We start from the raw sequence: 16,403 nt of genomic DNA on the forward strand, positions 1-16,403 counted from the left end.
GCATGAACGGGGGAGGGGCAGAGAGAGAGGGAGACACAGAATCGGAAGCAGGCTCCAGGCTCTGAGCCATCAGCCCAGAGCCCGACGCGGAGCTCGAACTCACGGACCGCGAGATCGTGACCTGGCTGAAGTCGGACGCTTAACCGACTGCACCACCCAGGCGCCCCGAAAGGGACTTTAGACATCGTAAAAATAATCTGTTTCCTAGACAGGGCCTAGCGCCGTGTCTCGTATTCAGCAGGAGATTATTCAATAGCAGTTGAGCAAATGGCGAATGTCTTTATGTGCTTTGTAATCTGACCTCACCTCCGCCCCGGTGCACAAGGACACAAGAACACCCTGAACCTCTGAGCACATTTTATGCAATCATTAATTGCTCCACATGGAGTTTCACCGTTTTATGAGCTTTTTCCTCCTGAAATGACCTTCACGACAGCTTAGGTGTAGCTTACGAGAGGGATCCAGCGTCCCCCAAGCAGCCTGAGAATTCAGCCCCGATTCAGCCTCTCTCGGACTGCCTGAGGCCCGCCGCGATCACCAAAGCAGCACCCGGTTAACGTCGTGAACCTGGCTCTGCTTACTTCATCAGCCTGAACTTCTCTGGCGGTGCCGGGGGGCCAGATCGGTGACCCCACCGCCGCCCCGGCTCGGCGGGTGGGCAACCCCGTGCAGTCACCGAGGTCAGCCGTGGCCCCCTTGAGATTCTTAGTAAGTTTCAGAGGAGCCGCTCTGCGCCTTCGGTTTGCAGCGGTCTCTGTAATGATGTAACTGCCCTGCTTGGCTCCCTGGGTGCGCCCCTGCGGTTTCTCTCCCCCACAGAGGGCTCCCCGCTCCCCTGCTCAAAGGCAGGCTTACCCCCTGCCCCACCTCGGGAGGAATCTGAAATCTACCTGGCCTTTAGAACAAACTTGTAAATGCACTATTCAAAATAGTCTGCTTTCTTCATGCACGTTGCGAAAGTACTGAAATGGAATGAACCCGGGTTAATCATTGACCGGGGCCAGCCACTAGGCTGTGGGTTCACATGCTTATTTCTTTTGACCATCACCTCAGACCCACGAGGTAAGGGCTGCTATTCTGATTTTACACACGGGAGTCTTGAGGCTCAGGGCGTTTGGCGAGTGGCAGGGCCCAGGCACTGAATTCTTTGGTTGGTTTGACTGCAAAGCTCATTCTGATTTCCTTGCTTTTGCTCATCTGAGGCCTGGAAAACCGCCCTCGAGCTCATAGCTTTGCCTCCAAACTCTCCATGACCTTTCCCACGGCTTTCACTCCTTCCTTCTTGCACGGGACCTTTCGCAGTTGTTTGGTTAACAATTCGGTCGCGTTACTCTCCCATATCAGGCTTTGAGCTGTAGAGCAACTTTCCCAGGACCGCGCGTGAAATCAGAACTGAAGTAACATCATTGCCTCACTGATGGGGATGGGGGTGCGGCGGGGGGCAGAAAGCAAACGCTGGGACCTGGGTCCAAGCCAACACTTGTGGCATTTGTCTTACCCAGTGGCACGTCCAGCTGCGTCATAGAAGGTGGCGGCCACATACTCGTCTTTCTTCACAAACCTCTGTCCAGACCCTGCTGTGTGCCAGGTACCGTACGAGGCCTTGCAAAGGCCATGATGAAAAAGGCGTAGCTCCTGCTTTCCAGAAGGCCACAGACTGGCAGAAAGGCTCTGACTCTTAACCTCAACGTTTTGCTAGCCATAGTTCTGAAGCTGAGGACTCAATCAGGACTCAGAGCAAATTAGGAAATGGAGGTGATGTTATTTCTGAAGCTCATTGGAATTCCTGCTTGCCCGAACCTTGTTATCGATTAGGGTCCTTGGTTGGGTGTCATCACCGGCATCCTTGGATTCGTAGCTGACCCTGGCCAATTTTGCATGACCCTCTACCTTAGCAGATAGAAGTACTATTTTCAAGATTGACATGAAAAAAACCCCCCAAAACCCAAACAAGTTCCGCCCTGGGTCCCCACCCCCTACCTGGCCGCAGCGCTTTATAAAATCACTGATTGTTTTAACACCCTCGAGAAGCCGGCAGGGCAAGAAGGCCAGAATTATGCCCAGCAAACACAGGAATGGAGCACAGCTCTCTGGGAGTGTTTCCATGGTAACAGTGATAACGGCTTATATTTATAGACCTTCTATCTCCAAGGAGCTCAAAGCACTTCAGACGCATTATCTTCTGCAGAAGAGAGAGAGAGAAGGACAGAGGGACGGAGAGAGGGAGGAAGGGAAGCAGGGAGGGAGGGAGAACATGAGCAGGAGACGGCAGAGGCGGGACAGAAGGATCGGGCGTGCTATTATACGCATCTCACAGATGGCACAGAATGGGGGCCTCAGTGACCCAAGGTGGCATGGTGAACCAGCGGCAGATGGTGGACTGGATGGACTGGAGGGACGCCTGGAGCCCTCACTGCTGGCCTCGGGCAGATGTTAGGGCTGAGCTGCCGAGTCCTAGCATCTAGCTCTGCTCACTGTCATCTGGGTGATCAGATAACTCCAGGGACGTCAGAGGCAGTTTGGCTCAACTATTGTTGACATGAAACACAGGGGCGATTCTTCTATGGAGATTTGAAGATAATGTTCAGGGCCCTCATAGCCACATAGTCACCAGACAATCCCAGACGGTATTCCCAGGAACGAGAGGCTTCGATGTTCTGATAACCTCAGACAAAAAGGACGGCACACACATATAGAGGGTCTACACCCATTGATGGAAGTGGTTCTTTAAACCCATTTCACAGTGCCCCTAGGACCGTTGGAGGGAAAGCATCTCGAACCATCCGCCCTGAGACACACACCTGTTCCATTAGACGTGAAAGGTGGGGTAGATTTATTTGAAGGCTACAGCCTGGGAACTTGAAAATGAGTTCTGTGAATCCCCGATCTGCCATTTGTTTTTTCTCTTTTTGGTGTTGTTTACAGAACACTTTGTATGGGTAAAGCCACAGCCTCTGCAGAGGCGTAAACCCTGAGGTGGGTCGCAGCGATCTTGAACTCCTTCATCCGGGAGTCATTTCCGTCCTCATTCGTTTTTAGGCGGAGTTTACCAACCCTGGTCCCGGTGTCTCACCCTCCTAGACCTTCTGTCCCTCTGCCCCCCGCCCGCCAACCTCTTCACTCCCCATTTGGTCTTTAGAAAATAGGATCTATCTTCTCTTTTGCAAAGACCCGTGATCTGCAGAAGATTCAGCCAACGCTTGGCAGCCCTGAGAGGTAAGGTCTATCCCCTGTGGGTCCTCAGGGTCCTTCCCGAACAATCATGCTGGTTCCTACATCGCTTCTTGTCCACCTTCACGGGCTTCAGGGCCCCCCCCCCCCGGGTTAAGGGGTTGTAGTTTGGTAACTCGAGTGGTTGAGCCTCAGGAAGGTTTAAAATGTTCGATTTACAGGGGTGTCCGGGTGGCCTTTGTGGCCCCTAGCTTTGTGCCACAGGCACTCGGTATTTGTAAATGAGTGACATTTGTGTGGCTCCACCTTCCTTCCCTCCCTCTGTCCTCACACCTTTTTCTTGGCTCCCTATTCGTCTTCCTTGAGGGTCCCGCGCGTCCTGGCCCCTCCGGCTGGTTGCCATGTAGCATTTCATCTTTCCCTGTCCCAACCCTTAACCACACAGCAGGGCGTTTGCTTATGCTCACATGAGTTCCTGGATGTCTTCTGTCTAGGTGTCTGTTGTATGTAGAAAACAGTATTTTGAAGGTTTACGCTTTGGGTTAAAAATTAATATTCTACTTATTAAAGTTAAAATTAGAAAAATATAGTTTATTTTAGTTCAGCTTACAGATGTAATTATTTTATTTCTTAGTCTAACAGAGCTTAGCAATCATTCCTAAAGGGCCTACGAATAAAGTGCGGTAATTACCTCCTAACACATGAGCCGTAATTCCAAATTTTATGTACACATTCACATACGCATGTACATATATACAGCACACACACGTATATATGCATATCTATTTGAATTATCAGACAAAGCTTTCCGGAGTACTTTCATACTTACATACATTTGAGCCCTTAAATTTATAAATACAAGGTTGCAGAGTTGTCTTATATGTTCCAATACATTTAGTAAGAATTCAACTTAAAATCGTAAAACTCCGCATTTGTTACTCAATTGTATTTTAAAGTGGCATTATGAGGCGACCATTCTAATTTGCCCAATTCTCTTAAAAATTACAAATACACAAAACAGTAAATATATACGATTTTCTCTTTAACATGGGCTATAAAATACTATGGTTTGGCTCTCTCACGTCTTTCCAGGCTTCATTCTCACTCTTCCTGGTGTTAAGAAACACATACCTGGGGCACCTGGTTGGTCACCCGGGTCTGCCTCTGGATGTTGGTTTGGGTTCATGAGTTCGAACCCTGCATTGGGCTCTGCACTTGACAGTGTGGAGCCTGCTTGGGATTCTCTCTCTCCCTCTCTCTCTGCCCCTCCCATAAATATTAAAAAAAAAGAAGAAGGAGGAGGAGAAAGAAACACATATTCTATCTAAAGGAAGACATTTGCCACACAGCTTACGAGCAGAGTTTTGGCCAGGATGTTGGTTTGCTCACTGTTGAAGGGACTTTTTGAACGGGTAGGAGTTGGAGACTTTCACACTAAAAAGGTGGCTCTCCCAGGTCCCCCGGCACTTTGTCTAATTCTTTGTGCCCTCAAGGAGGTCTGAAGCCCCTGTTCTTGTTGACTGGGTTTTGCCTTTCCTCGGAGCCTTAAAACTGGGAAATATATTTACAAGTAACGCAAACTTGATGGGATGTTAAGGTTTGTACACTTTATCTTCTTGCTGGTAACAAATCCTAAACACTAGATAGCTAAATACGGAAGAACTTAATACGAAAAATAAATAGACAGATTTGATCTCGATGGGGTTCTCAGTTCCTTCACAGTCTCTGCGTCGTACCACCCTTAAGGTTATTCGTTTGATATCCTGTTGAACTTCGTTCGCCTTGTCCCAACTCTCGAGGTCATTTGCCCCACCCCCACCCCCCACCCGGCTCCTTGCGACCTCCATTAGGCAGTGAGCTCTCTCAGGGTAGGACAAGCCGTGAGCCCAGAAGTCAGCCCATTGGTCGGCACAGAGCAGACAAACGTTGTCATCTGACCCTCCGGCTACAGGCCGGCAGGGAGACACCTGTAGCCGAACCCAGGAGTGGTTATGGCTCATTGCACGGAGACAGACGGTACGCTGTGGGCAAGGAGGTGTTAGAGGAGGACTTAGGAGGGGCTTGGGCTGGCTCGTGTTGGGGTGATTTGGGGCGGGGCTTCGGGAAGCCGACTTTGCTATGAATCGGATGCTGCCAGAGAACAGAGATCACCGTGATGGGGAGGTTGGTGGGAGGAAGGCGAGAGACGCGATCGGGACAGAAACGGCAGTCATTCCTGCTAGTCAGGAAGGGGATGTTGGCTCGTTTGGGGGTTTCGACAATGCCCGCGTTCCTGTCTGTTCAGACACGTCACGGAGCCCTCTTGTCTGGAACTCGCTTCATCGCCGTCACGGGGTGGCCTGTTCCGCTCTCGGGTGAAATTGTTTCTGTTCCACGGAAACACCAAGACCTGGCCACGAGTGCCGGGCCAGATGGCAGTGGCAGCAAGGGGTAGCCGTGGTAGGAGGCTGGCTCCCGTGTGGACTCTAGGACAACCCTAGGTGGATCCCATCCTCCTGCTCCGCCCTCGCTGGGCCTCGGGGCGTAGCTTATCCGGGGGGCCTCGGTTCCTGGTTCCTCTTGCTCCGCCTCTCACCGTCTCTGTCGGTAACTGGTACCTTTCAGCGTAGCAACACTGTCCTTGGAGTCTGGAGAGCAAATCAGAGGTGCTCAGGGGCTCAAGGCCGGCTGGCCAGCGGGCGTTCCCTCCCCTCGTGCGGGCGCTCACCCGTCCTCCTCCAGCCCAGACCTTCCACCCTGGCTGTTGGAGTCAGTCAAGCTGGCGCGGACCAGGCTCTCAGCCCCCTGCGGCTTACTTGCCAAAAATATTTCTGCAACTGGAATGCAATTTGGAAAATGTCTTACAAACAGAGTATCTTGGAGAATATCTTAACTTCCCTGATCAAGGTATGATGCACTCCTCTTCCGGATAATAGAGCTCTCCCAGTGCTTAGAGATGGAGATCCTGGTTCACCCCGGTCCCTGACATCACCCCGGTCCCTTCAGTTGGACACCTTTCAAACGGAATTTGACGGGATCCCAAACATAACACGCTTAGAGTGCAGAGAAATGCTTAAGAGCCTGGCTCAGAGAACTTTGACTAGGGGGGGAAGAAAAGTCCAGAGACGAGTCTGTCCCACTATCCTACTCTCACTAGCCATGCAGAATCACTTTGATAAAGGCAACTTTTGGAGAACTACTCAAACATTTAGAAGATAAGAGTATACATATTTATATGCATATAAATATATATATATATATATATATATACGGCTCACATACCCACACGTATACAACATTATAATATATAACATATATATCATATATAACACATATATCGTATAGATCATGTATACGTGATACACACACATCATACGATATATATACATCGTCTTCCTCATTTGACTGATGCTGTGATTGTGTTAGCAATAACGATGACCTTCCTTTGCAAATGCTTATTAAACCGACAGAATGAAGAAGGCCTTGATTACTCCCTGGTTTTTAAATTAAATTGCAGGGTATCTTTAATCAATCAACCCTACCAATGAACCAACAAGCGCCTTTCCTGAGAGGAACTGTCAAATGAACAAGTAAATGGCGGCTGGAAGTGGAAAATAGGCAAAATGTAGCGGTTTATTTATTGTTGATGGACACTGACCTCTTTATAGACTTCAGTTTTAGCTTTTATGAATATGTCAAGGGCAAAGTACAGAATCCAAGTATGCAATAAGATCCTTGTGTAATGGGGCATTCACTGTTCTGAGAGCTGAGAGACCTGAATTCTAGTATCATCTTAGTTGTTAAACGTTGACCTTAACCAAACAAAAATGTATGGATCTCGGTTTTTGTAAGATCACAGGAATTACACTAACAGGTTTAGTAGGTTGCTTACATCTTAAATATTCCAGATTTTACAGGGATACATGCATTTAGTCAATTATTTAATACAGGAAGCTCACAAGAAATAACAGCTCTTATCATTAGTGCATGCTGCCACCAGGTGAGGGTAATGTTTTGCCCATAAGATCGTGTGCTCCAAATTATAGGCTTTTGCCATACCTGTGTTGTATCTGGGCATGCCGTATCTATATCATATCTGAAACATATGTAATACTCTCACCTTTTGCCTCCTTTAAAACAAATATTTGTTTAAACATTAAGCTTAGCCATTATCACGTACTTGCTGGCCCGCGTCTCGGTCTGCTCATGATCTGATTTTATCTATCGCCTATAAATGCTTCTTGGCCTGGAAGCTTGGGCTGGGCTCCTGGTAGGAATAATATAGTACATATCTGGGCCACTAAGATCCTGAAAAAAAAAAAAAAAACCACTTTGTCCAACCAGAAAAAAGTCATTTCCCTATTTCTCCTCAGGACGGGGGGAAAACAAAAATGCCTGGATCTCGGTTTTTGTAAGATCAGAGGAATTACACTAACAGGTTTAGTAGGTTGCTTACATCTTAAATATTCCAGATTTTACAGGGATACATGCATTTAGTCAATTATTTAATACGGGAAGCTCACAAGAAATAATAATTCTTATCATTAGTGCATGCTGCTACCAGGTGAGGGTAATGTTTTGCCCATAAGATTGCCCATAAGATTTATGCGTTTCATAAAGATCCTAGATATTAACAGCTTAATTATATGCCAACTGAAAGTGTAAACATTATAGCAAGCATTTTTGATAAAGAAATTTTAGGTCGTTTTCTTGGTGAGCATCTTTTACTTTAAAAACCTGCATAGGAAGTGAACTATTTTAACAATAGCCTACCTAAAAAGACTTGTTTATTTTTATTATTGGGTACCGTATGTTAAATAAAACAAAAACACAAATTCACAGGGTTTTTCAAACTCTTTTATACTAAGAGTTTCGGGAAAGAAGGCCCTTCTCATGAGCTTGGTTTCGGTGCCCAAAGCTTAGTCCCGTGACCTTCAGTAGCAAGATCATACCCACAACATGTGGCAGCTGGAGACAAAGAAGGAAGGACATTAGGAAACATTCGGAGGACAGAATGTCTGGCATTAAAACCTCCCATTAGCACCAGAGCCTGCCTTAGGCACACAGATCTAATTGACTTTGGCAGTGCGTCTACCTTGTCATGCCAATAAAGTTAACCGAGGTTGAAAATTGATTGATAACACAACCCAGTTCTGTCTGTGTCTCCTTTCCCTTGGTCTGCGATTTGGCTTAGCTGAATGTGGCAGAACCCCCTCTTTCCGTCCCCGTGTTCTTCCTCCTCTCTGGGTCAGGACCTGGGTAGCCCCTTCCTGTGGGAGAGGCAGGCTGCCTCAGGAAATCGTCTTTCCTGGCCTCCTCCTACATCTACAGGCACTTGATGTCTGTTTAAGGAAAATTAAGCTGCTATGTACTCTGCGAAGTGTATTCAGTGGTGTTCTGTCTACAGACGTATGTGTGCCTAGTTAATCCATTTAGGCAGAAAAAAAAATAACATGACTCTCACTAAAATAGTCTCAGCAACATGAGAAATGCTTTAGCACCTGCTCCACAGCTCACGGGGCATCCTTCTGACCTTGCAGAAGCTTGGATGCATCCTTCTGACCTTGCAGAAGCTTCTGGACCTTGCAGAAGAGGTGTGCCCCCGGGAACTGTGGATGGAAAAGAGACTGGAGGGGCGAGAGTGCCTGCGAGGTCTCAATCTGAAAGGACAGGAAGGGGAAGGAAGGAACTACTTAGAAACTACAGGCTGTTAGATCTGCAGAGCTCTCTGGTGCTTTCTAGTAGAACCTCCTCATATTGTAGGCAAAGAGGCACAGTCCCCAAAGGGTAGTCGTCTGCCCAAAGACACGTGGCTGATTCAGTGACGAAGCCAACTTGGAATCCCGGGTTTCCTGACTCCTAGTCTGGTAGTGTTTTCCTTACACCACACTGTCTGTTTTACTTGTGAAAACTACTGGCGCTTCTGGGAGACGACGGACTCTAATCGCAACCTCACCACTGATGTTGGACATGACTTTGGGTGAGTCACTCTCTCGGAGCCTGTTTCGCTCTTTCTTTCAGCTGGGACAGCGCCGGGCCGAGGTGACGCACAGCCACAGCTCAAGCATTCTGGAGATAGGTGCACTCTGGATGTTTTTATTCTGTGTGTTTCAAGGAATGTTCTGAGCGGTCGATTGTACCCACACGTGTCTGCTTTCTTTGTTTTTCTCTACCTGGAGATTGCTTGGTCTCCTGATCAGAGCATGTTAGAAGCAGACTAAATCTGACTGCTTCTGTATATGAGTTTCGCTTATTCCAGAGATCAACCAAATTCTGCTAGCACGTGAATCCTTCCCTTTGAGGCTGCCCCCAGAATGGCTGAGAAAGTGATTGCACCCGGTAAATCGAGACGGTGAAAACACAACACACAGCTAGGGCTCTCTTAGAATGACCGCCCTTAACAATTTGACCGGGACATTACAAGAGAATAATGACTTGGGCGTTTTTGGCTTTGAGCGAATCTAAAAGTTGAAATGATGTGAACTTCTAAAACGGACACACGAGGCGATAGCTACTCACGTTATTAAACGATTCTTGGTGCTTCTTGCAGACTTTTCTTCCATTAGCATAATGGAGAACTCAGCTCAATTTGTACACGTCTATCGCGCAAAGTAGCTGACCCCAGATATGCAGAACGCGTTCAGAACCTCGTCTTTGCCACACACGCGCTACAGTCCTAACAATCTCTGTCTTCTCCCGTTATTGACTCATATTAAAGACGTTGAAAACTGAAAAAATAACGTACGTCTTCTCTACAAGGCACATAGAACTATTAGGACAGAATAGAAGGTTACCTGCAGTAAGTTTCTAGGAATTGCTTGGTCGGAGGCCATTCTTACTTTAAGGCTGTTGATGTACATCTTCAAACTGCCCTGAAGAAAAGTGGCACCCCCCCCCGCCACCGCCATCTGTGACTTATTTGTTCCCCTGCACTCCCACAGCCAAGCCCATTATATTTTAAGATACTATTTTTTAGAACAGTTTTAGGTTCACAGCAAAATTAAGAGGAAGGTACAAAGATTTTCCCACACCCAGTCTGCCCCCACACCTGCACACCCCCTTGCCCCGCAGAGTGCTACGCTTGTTACAACGAGTGAAACCGTATTGGTACAACCGAACCACTCAAAGTCCATCGTTTACATCAGGGTTCACTTTGGGTATTGGACGTACTATGGGTTTGGACAGATAGATGGTGGCATGCATCCGTCATTATGGCATCGTACAGAGTACTGTGACTGCCCTAAAAGTCCTCTGCGTCGTGACTGTTGGTCCCTGCTGTCACTTCTTTCCCCAGCCGAATCTTGCCAATCGTGGGTCTCTTCACTGTCTCCAGAGTTTCTCCTTTTCCAGAAGGTCGTATAGCTGAAGTCACACCGTATGAAGCCTTTTCAGATTGGCTTCTTTCAACTCGGCAATGATAGGCATTTAAGGTTTTTCTATGCCTTTCCATAGCTTAGTAGTTCGTTTCTTTTCAGCGCCGGATAACATTCCATTGTCTGGATGTCGCACGGTTTATTTATCCATTCACCGGCCGAAGGGAAGGGCATCTTGGTTTGTACCCAATTCTTGGCAATTATGAATGAAGCTGCCGTAAACTCTACATGCGGATTTTTGCGTGGATATAAGTTTTCAATTCCTTTGGGTAAATGAGGTAAAAGTGTGTTTAGCTTTGTAAGCAATTGTCAAACTGCCTTCGATAGTAGCTGTGCTATTTTGTATTCCCACCGGCAATGAATGAGAGTGTCTGTTTTTTCACATCTTCGCCAGCATTTGGTATTGTCGGTGTTCTGGATTTCGGCCATTCCGATAGGGATGGGGTGGTATCGCGTTGTCATTTTAGTTTGTATTTCCATGATGAGAGACGACGTGGAGTTTATTTTCACACACCCTAATTGCCATCTGTATATCTTTTTTGGTGAGGTGCCTGCTAAGACTTGGCCCATTGTCCTATTTGGGTCGTTTGGGGGGTTTCTTCTTGTTGTTGAGTTTTAAACGTTCTCTGCGTATTTTACATACTAGCTTTTTGTCATATGTGCCTTTCGCAAATATTTTCTCTCAGCCTGTTGCTTGTCTTCTTGTTCCCTTGACAGTGTCTTTTGCAGAGCGGACATTCTTATTAATTTTAATGAAGTTCGGCTCATCAACTGTTACTTTCATGGATCGCGCCTTTGGTGTTGTCTAAAAAGTCATGCCCATATCCGGCATCATCCAACTCTTCTGCGTGACCTTCCGGGACCTTTGGACTGTTGTGTTTTACATTTAGGTCTCTGATCCATTTTTTAAGATGCTTGTGTCATTTTGAGAGAAAGAGAGAGAGAGAGGCAGAGAGAGAGGGAGACAGAGCATACAACGCGGGCTCCACACTGACAGCAGAGAGCTCGATGAGAGGTTCTAACTCATGAACCATAAGATGTTGAACCAGCTGAGCCACCCAGGTGCCCCTCTGATCCATTTTGAGTTAATTTTGGTGAAGGGTGTAAGGTCTGTGTCTAGATTCTTTTTTTTTTTTTTTTTTTTGCATATGGATGTCCAGTTTTAGCACCATTTGTCAAAAAGGCTATCTTTGCTCCATTATATGGTCTTTGCTCCTTTGCCAAAGGTCAGTTGACTATTCTTATGTGCGCCTATTTCTATCCTGTTCAATTAATTTTCTATTTTCTGTTCTTTTGTTAATACCACACTATCTTGATTATTATAGTACCACTGTAGGTCTTGAAGTCAGCTACCTCAGTCCTCTGACTTCCTTCTCCTTCAACACTGTGTTGGCTATTATGGGTCTCTTGATATACATTTTAGAATCAGTTTGTCAATGTCCACAAAATAACTTGCTGGGCTTTTGATTTGGATTGCACCGAATCTACAGATGAAGTTGAGGAGGATTGACATTTTGACAAGATTGAGTCTGCCTATCCATGTTCATGGACTGTCTTTCCAATTATTTCATTCTTTGGTTTCTTTCATCAGTTTTGTGGTTTTCCTCATAGAGATCTCCTACATACTTTTGGAATCATTTTTAATATTTACATACAAAAGATAATCACTTTCTTTAGACACATGCACAGGTCTCTAATAGCCAACAGGGGCAGAGGAAATGAGGTCCCGCCCTGTCCCCCACAGTCCCCATCCTGTGGTTGAAGCCACTGCCCGGCCATCCCTCCTTCCCAACATGGCAACTCACAGAGGTTGCTTTACACTTTGGTCGTAATGCGTTATGTATTCCGCGGTGGGTGCGTGCCCCTTCCCAACATCTCCATGCTTAAAACCAAAAATGGTTAGGGGTACATCCTTCCCAGTGGCATCAGTTCCCAAGCTATAGTGGGATAGCTGAGGAGATCCGGTCACGAGTTATTTTGTGAAAGGGGTGCGAGGGCCAGAGCTGGGGTAGCTGTGGGCATTGCTGCACTCTGGTATCAGAGTGAGGACAGAAGAGGTGGGACAGCACGGAGGGCACAGTGGCAAGCGAGGGGGGGGGGCGGGTTGGTGAGACCCTGGGGACAATCCTCCCCACCAGGTTTAGATAGATCGATGTACCAAAGTTAAAAAAAAAAAAAACAAAAAACAAGAATCCGAATAATCCCCACTCCAAACACTGTTGACTTTTCAAAAGTGTCCCACCGAGATAAGTCATACCGCAGTAACCATCTAGATCTTTCCAGGAAGTTAAGGTAGAGCCCCTGTACATGCAGTGTTAGATTTATACCTAAGAATTTCATTTTGGGAAGTAATGTAAATGGTATCGTGGTTTTTTTTTTTTTCCCCCGTTTGGAACTCAAAAATTTATTGAATGAATACAGTCAATAAATAAATAAGTAAATAATAAATTCACCTTTCATCTGAAGTCTTTTCTGTTACAATAACCTTATTTCATTTTTTTATTATTATGTTTGCATCATGACAAGTGCACTCCTTAATCCCCATCACCTATCTCACCCCCCCGGCCCCCCCCCCCACCTCCCCTCTAGTAACCATCAGTGTGTTCTCTGTAGTGAGGAGGCTGTCTCTTGCTTTGCCTCTCTCTCCTTTTCCTTTGTTCACTTGTTTTGTTCCTTAGATTCTGCAAATAAGATCATACGGTGTTTGTCTTTCTCTGACTCATTTTGTGTAGCATTATGCTCTCATCGGTTTAGCAAATGGCAAGACATTATTCTTTTTTATGGCTTTGCCCATTCATCTTCTTCGTCCACTCATCTTCTTTGTCCGTTCATCTACCAATGGACACTAGGGCTGTTTCCATCGTGTCCCAAGAGGGTGATTCCTGGATCGTAGGGTAGTGCGATTTTCGTTTTTCAAGGACGCTCCGTACTCTTCTCCACAGTGGCTGCACCGGTTTGCGTTCCCACCAACAGTGCTTTCTTTTTCTCCACGTCCTCGCCAACACTTGTAATGTCTTGTTTTGATTTTAGCTCGGCTCACAGGCGTGAGGTGGTCTCTCATTGTGGTTTTGATTTGCATTTCCCTGATGCGGAGGGATGTGGCGCATCTCGTCGTGTGCCTGTTGGCCCCCTGGAGGTCTTCTTTGGAGAGGTATCTGTTCGTGCCTTCGGGCCATTTTTAAATTTGATTATTTTGTTTTTTTGGGTGTTGAGTTTCATAAATTCTTTATGTGCTTTGGATGCTAGCCCTTTATCAGACATGCCATTTGCAAATACCTTCTCTCACTCCATAGGCTGCCTTTTACTTGTGCCGAATGCTTCCTTCGCCGTGCAGAGGGTTTTTGTTTTGATGCAGTCCCAATAGTCCATTTTTTATTTTGTTTCCCTTGCCTCAGGAGACATATCTAGAAAAATGTTGCTATGGTCGATTTCTCAGAGAAATGATTGCCTGTTCTCACTTCGAAGATTTTTATGGTTTCAGGTCTCACATTTAGGTCTTTAATCTGAGTTTATTTTTGTGTATGGTGAAAGAAAGCGGTCCAATTTCATTGTTTTGCATGTTCTTGTCTAGTTTTCCCAACACCGTTTGTGGAAGAGACCCTTTTTTCCCATCGGATGCGCATTCCTCCTTGGTCAAAAATTAATTGGAGATGTGATTATGGGTTTATTTCGGGGCTTTCTAGTCTGTTGTGTTGATCTGTGCGTCCATTTTTGCGTCCAAAGCCAGCATCCTGCTGTTTAAATTACTACCACTTTGGACTACAATTTGAAATCTGGAACTGTAATACCTGTTGTTCTGTTTTTCTTTGTCGAGATCGGTTGACTTTTGGAGGTCTTCTGTGGCTCCATACACGTTTTAGGACTGTCTGTTTTAGTTCTGTGGAAAGTGCTATTGGTATTTTTATGGGGGTTGCATCAAACCTGTAGATTGCTTTGGGAAGTATAGACATTTTAATAATATTTGTTCTTCTAACCCATGAGCACGGGATGTCTTTCTAGGTCTTTGAATTGTCTTGAATTTCTTTCATCAGTGTTTTCCAGTTTTCCCACAGTACAGATCTCTCACCTCTTCGGTTGTTTATTCCTAGGTACGTTATTGATTTTAGTACAATTGCCAATGGGATCGTTGGTTTTCTTAATCTCTCTTTCTCCTGCCTTATTGCTAGTGTATAGGAATGCAAAAAGACTTCTGTGCATTGATTTTGTATCCAGTGAGTTCACTGAGTTCAGTTATCAGGTCTCTTCATTTTTCGGTTGCGTCTTTAGGGTTTTCTATACATAATATAATGTCACCTGCAAATCGTGAGAGTTTTACTTTCTCCTTACCAGTTTGAGTGCCTTGATTTCCTTGTTTTGTCTACTTGCTGTGGCTAGGACTTCCAGTACTATGTTGAATGAAAGTGGTGAGAGGGGACATCCCGGTCTCATTCCTGAACTCAGGGGAAACGGTATTGTGGTTTTCATTTCGATTTTCGCGTTGTCATCACTGGCATATGATAATTAAAAATTTTTTAATGCTTATTTTTGAGAGAGAGAGAGAGAGAGAGAGAGAGAGACAGAGTGCAAGCAGGGGAGGGGCGGAGAGAGAGGGAGACACAGAATCCGAAGCAGGCTCTGGGCTCCGAGCTGTCAGCACGGAGCCGGGCGCGGGGCTCGAGCCCACGGTCGGCGAGATCATGACCAGAGCTGAAGTCGGAGACTCTGCCCACTGAGCCGCCCAGGCGCCCACCTCCTGTGCGTTAACGTCCTCTAACCTTGCTATAACCGCTTATTGGTTTCAGGAGTTTTGGTTATTGTTGCTGTCGCTGTCCTTGATCCATTTGGGTTTTCTGTATCGATGACCAGGTCATCTGCAAAAACATACGTGGGCGAAAATAACCAGGGGTAGGTAGGATTCACATCAGTGAAACAGCAAAGGATGGGCGCAGGTGGGGGGTTTGGAGTGGGAGACAAGCGTGTACTGTCCACGGGACGCCGCAGCAGGGACAGAGTTGAAGGTGCAGATTGTGGAGAATGGCGAGCACCAGCTTAGAGAAAAGGCGTGGGACCATGTTGCAAAGCAGGACAGATGCCAGGCGCTGGGGCCGGAGCTTTTTACATAGACAGTTAGGGACTCCTGGCGATTGTTGAGAGGAGAGCAATAAAACGAAAACCTCCGGGTTGGGATTAGTTCGGGGATTTGTTTCAGGCTGTCTGGGAAATAAGAGAGACTGACGTCAAGGAGGCTGATTCTGTGATAACCCCTCAGAATTGCTTTCCGGAAAACGGAGGGAATTTTCTCACCTTCCAAAGATTGAGATGAAATTGGTCACACGTTCTCCTTTGTGTTCCGTACTTGTGCCTGGCGAGCATGGTTTTCTCCAAAGTTGTGCCTTCCTTTAAGGTAATATGTAAAAATCACACTGAAGAGGACAATCGGGTTGTTGTTTTGATTTCCTTTTCTAAAACTTTTTTTTAAAATTTTTTTTTAACATTTATTTATTTTTGAGACAGAGAGAGACAGAGCATGAACGGGGGAGGGGCAGAGAGAGAGGGAGACACAGAATCGGAAACAGGCTCCAAGCTCTGAGCCATTGGCCCAGAGCCCGACACGGGGCTCGAACTCGCGGACCGCGAGATCATGACCTGAGCTGAAGTCGGACGCTTAACCGACTGAGCCACCCAGGCACCCCTAAGACTTATTTTTTTTAATGTTGGTTTATTTTTGAGAGGAGGGAGGGGCAAGGAGAGAGGGAGAGAATCCCAAGCAGTCTCCGCGCCGACATGAGATCGAGACCTGAGCCGAGATGGAGAACCCGACGCTTAACCGACTGAGTCACCCAGGCGCCCCAAGTTGTTGTTGTTTCCTAATTGAACGTATAGTTTGCAAACAACTGAGGA

At 46.4% G+C, this 16,403-nt stretch overlaps 1 long non-coding RNA gene across 1 annotated transcript in view; it reads left to right on the forward strand.

The window, feature by feature from the left end:
• The first annotated feature begins 383 nt into the window (after nt 1-383).
• The window catches only part of LOC121015057 (uncharacterized), a 44,168-nt gene continuing 28,148 nt past the window's right edge, over nt 384-16,403 (forward strand). The window contains exon 1 of the long non-coding RNA XR_005783584.1: nt 384-708. This is a non-coding gene — a long non-coding RNA (uncharacterized LOC121015057). The remainder of the gene's footprint in view (nt 709-16,403) is intronic.

Source organism: Herpailurus yagouaroundi, unplaced genomic scaffold (assembly GCF_014898765.1).
Source record: "Herpailurus yagouaroundi ecotype Mexico unplaced genomic scaffold, PumYag 205, whole genome shotgun sequence".
NCBI lineage: Eukaryota > Metazoa > Chordata > Mammalia > Carnivora > Felidae > Herpailurus > Herpailurus yagouaroundi.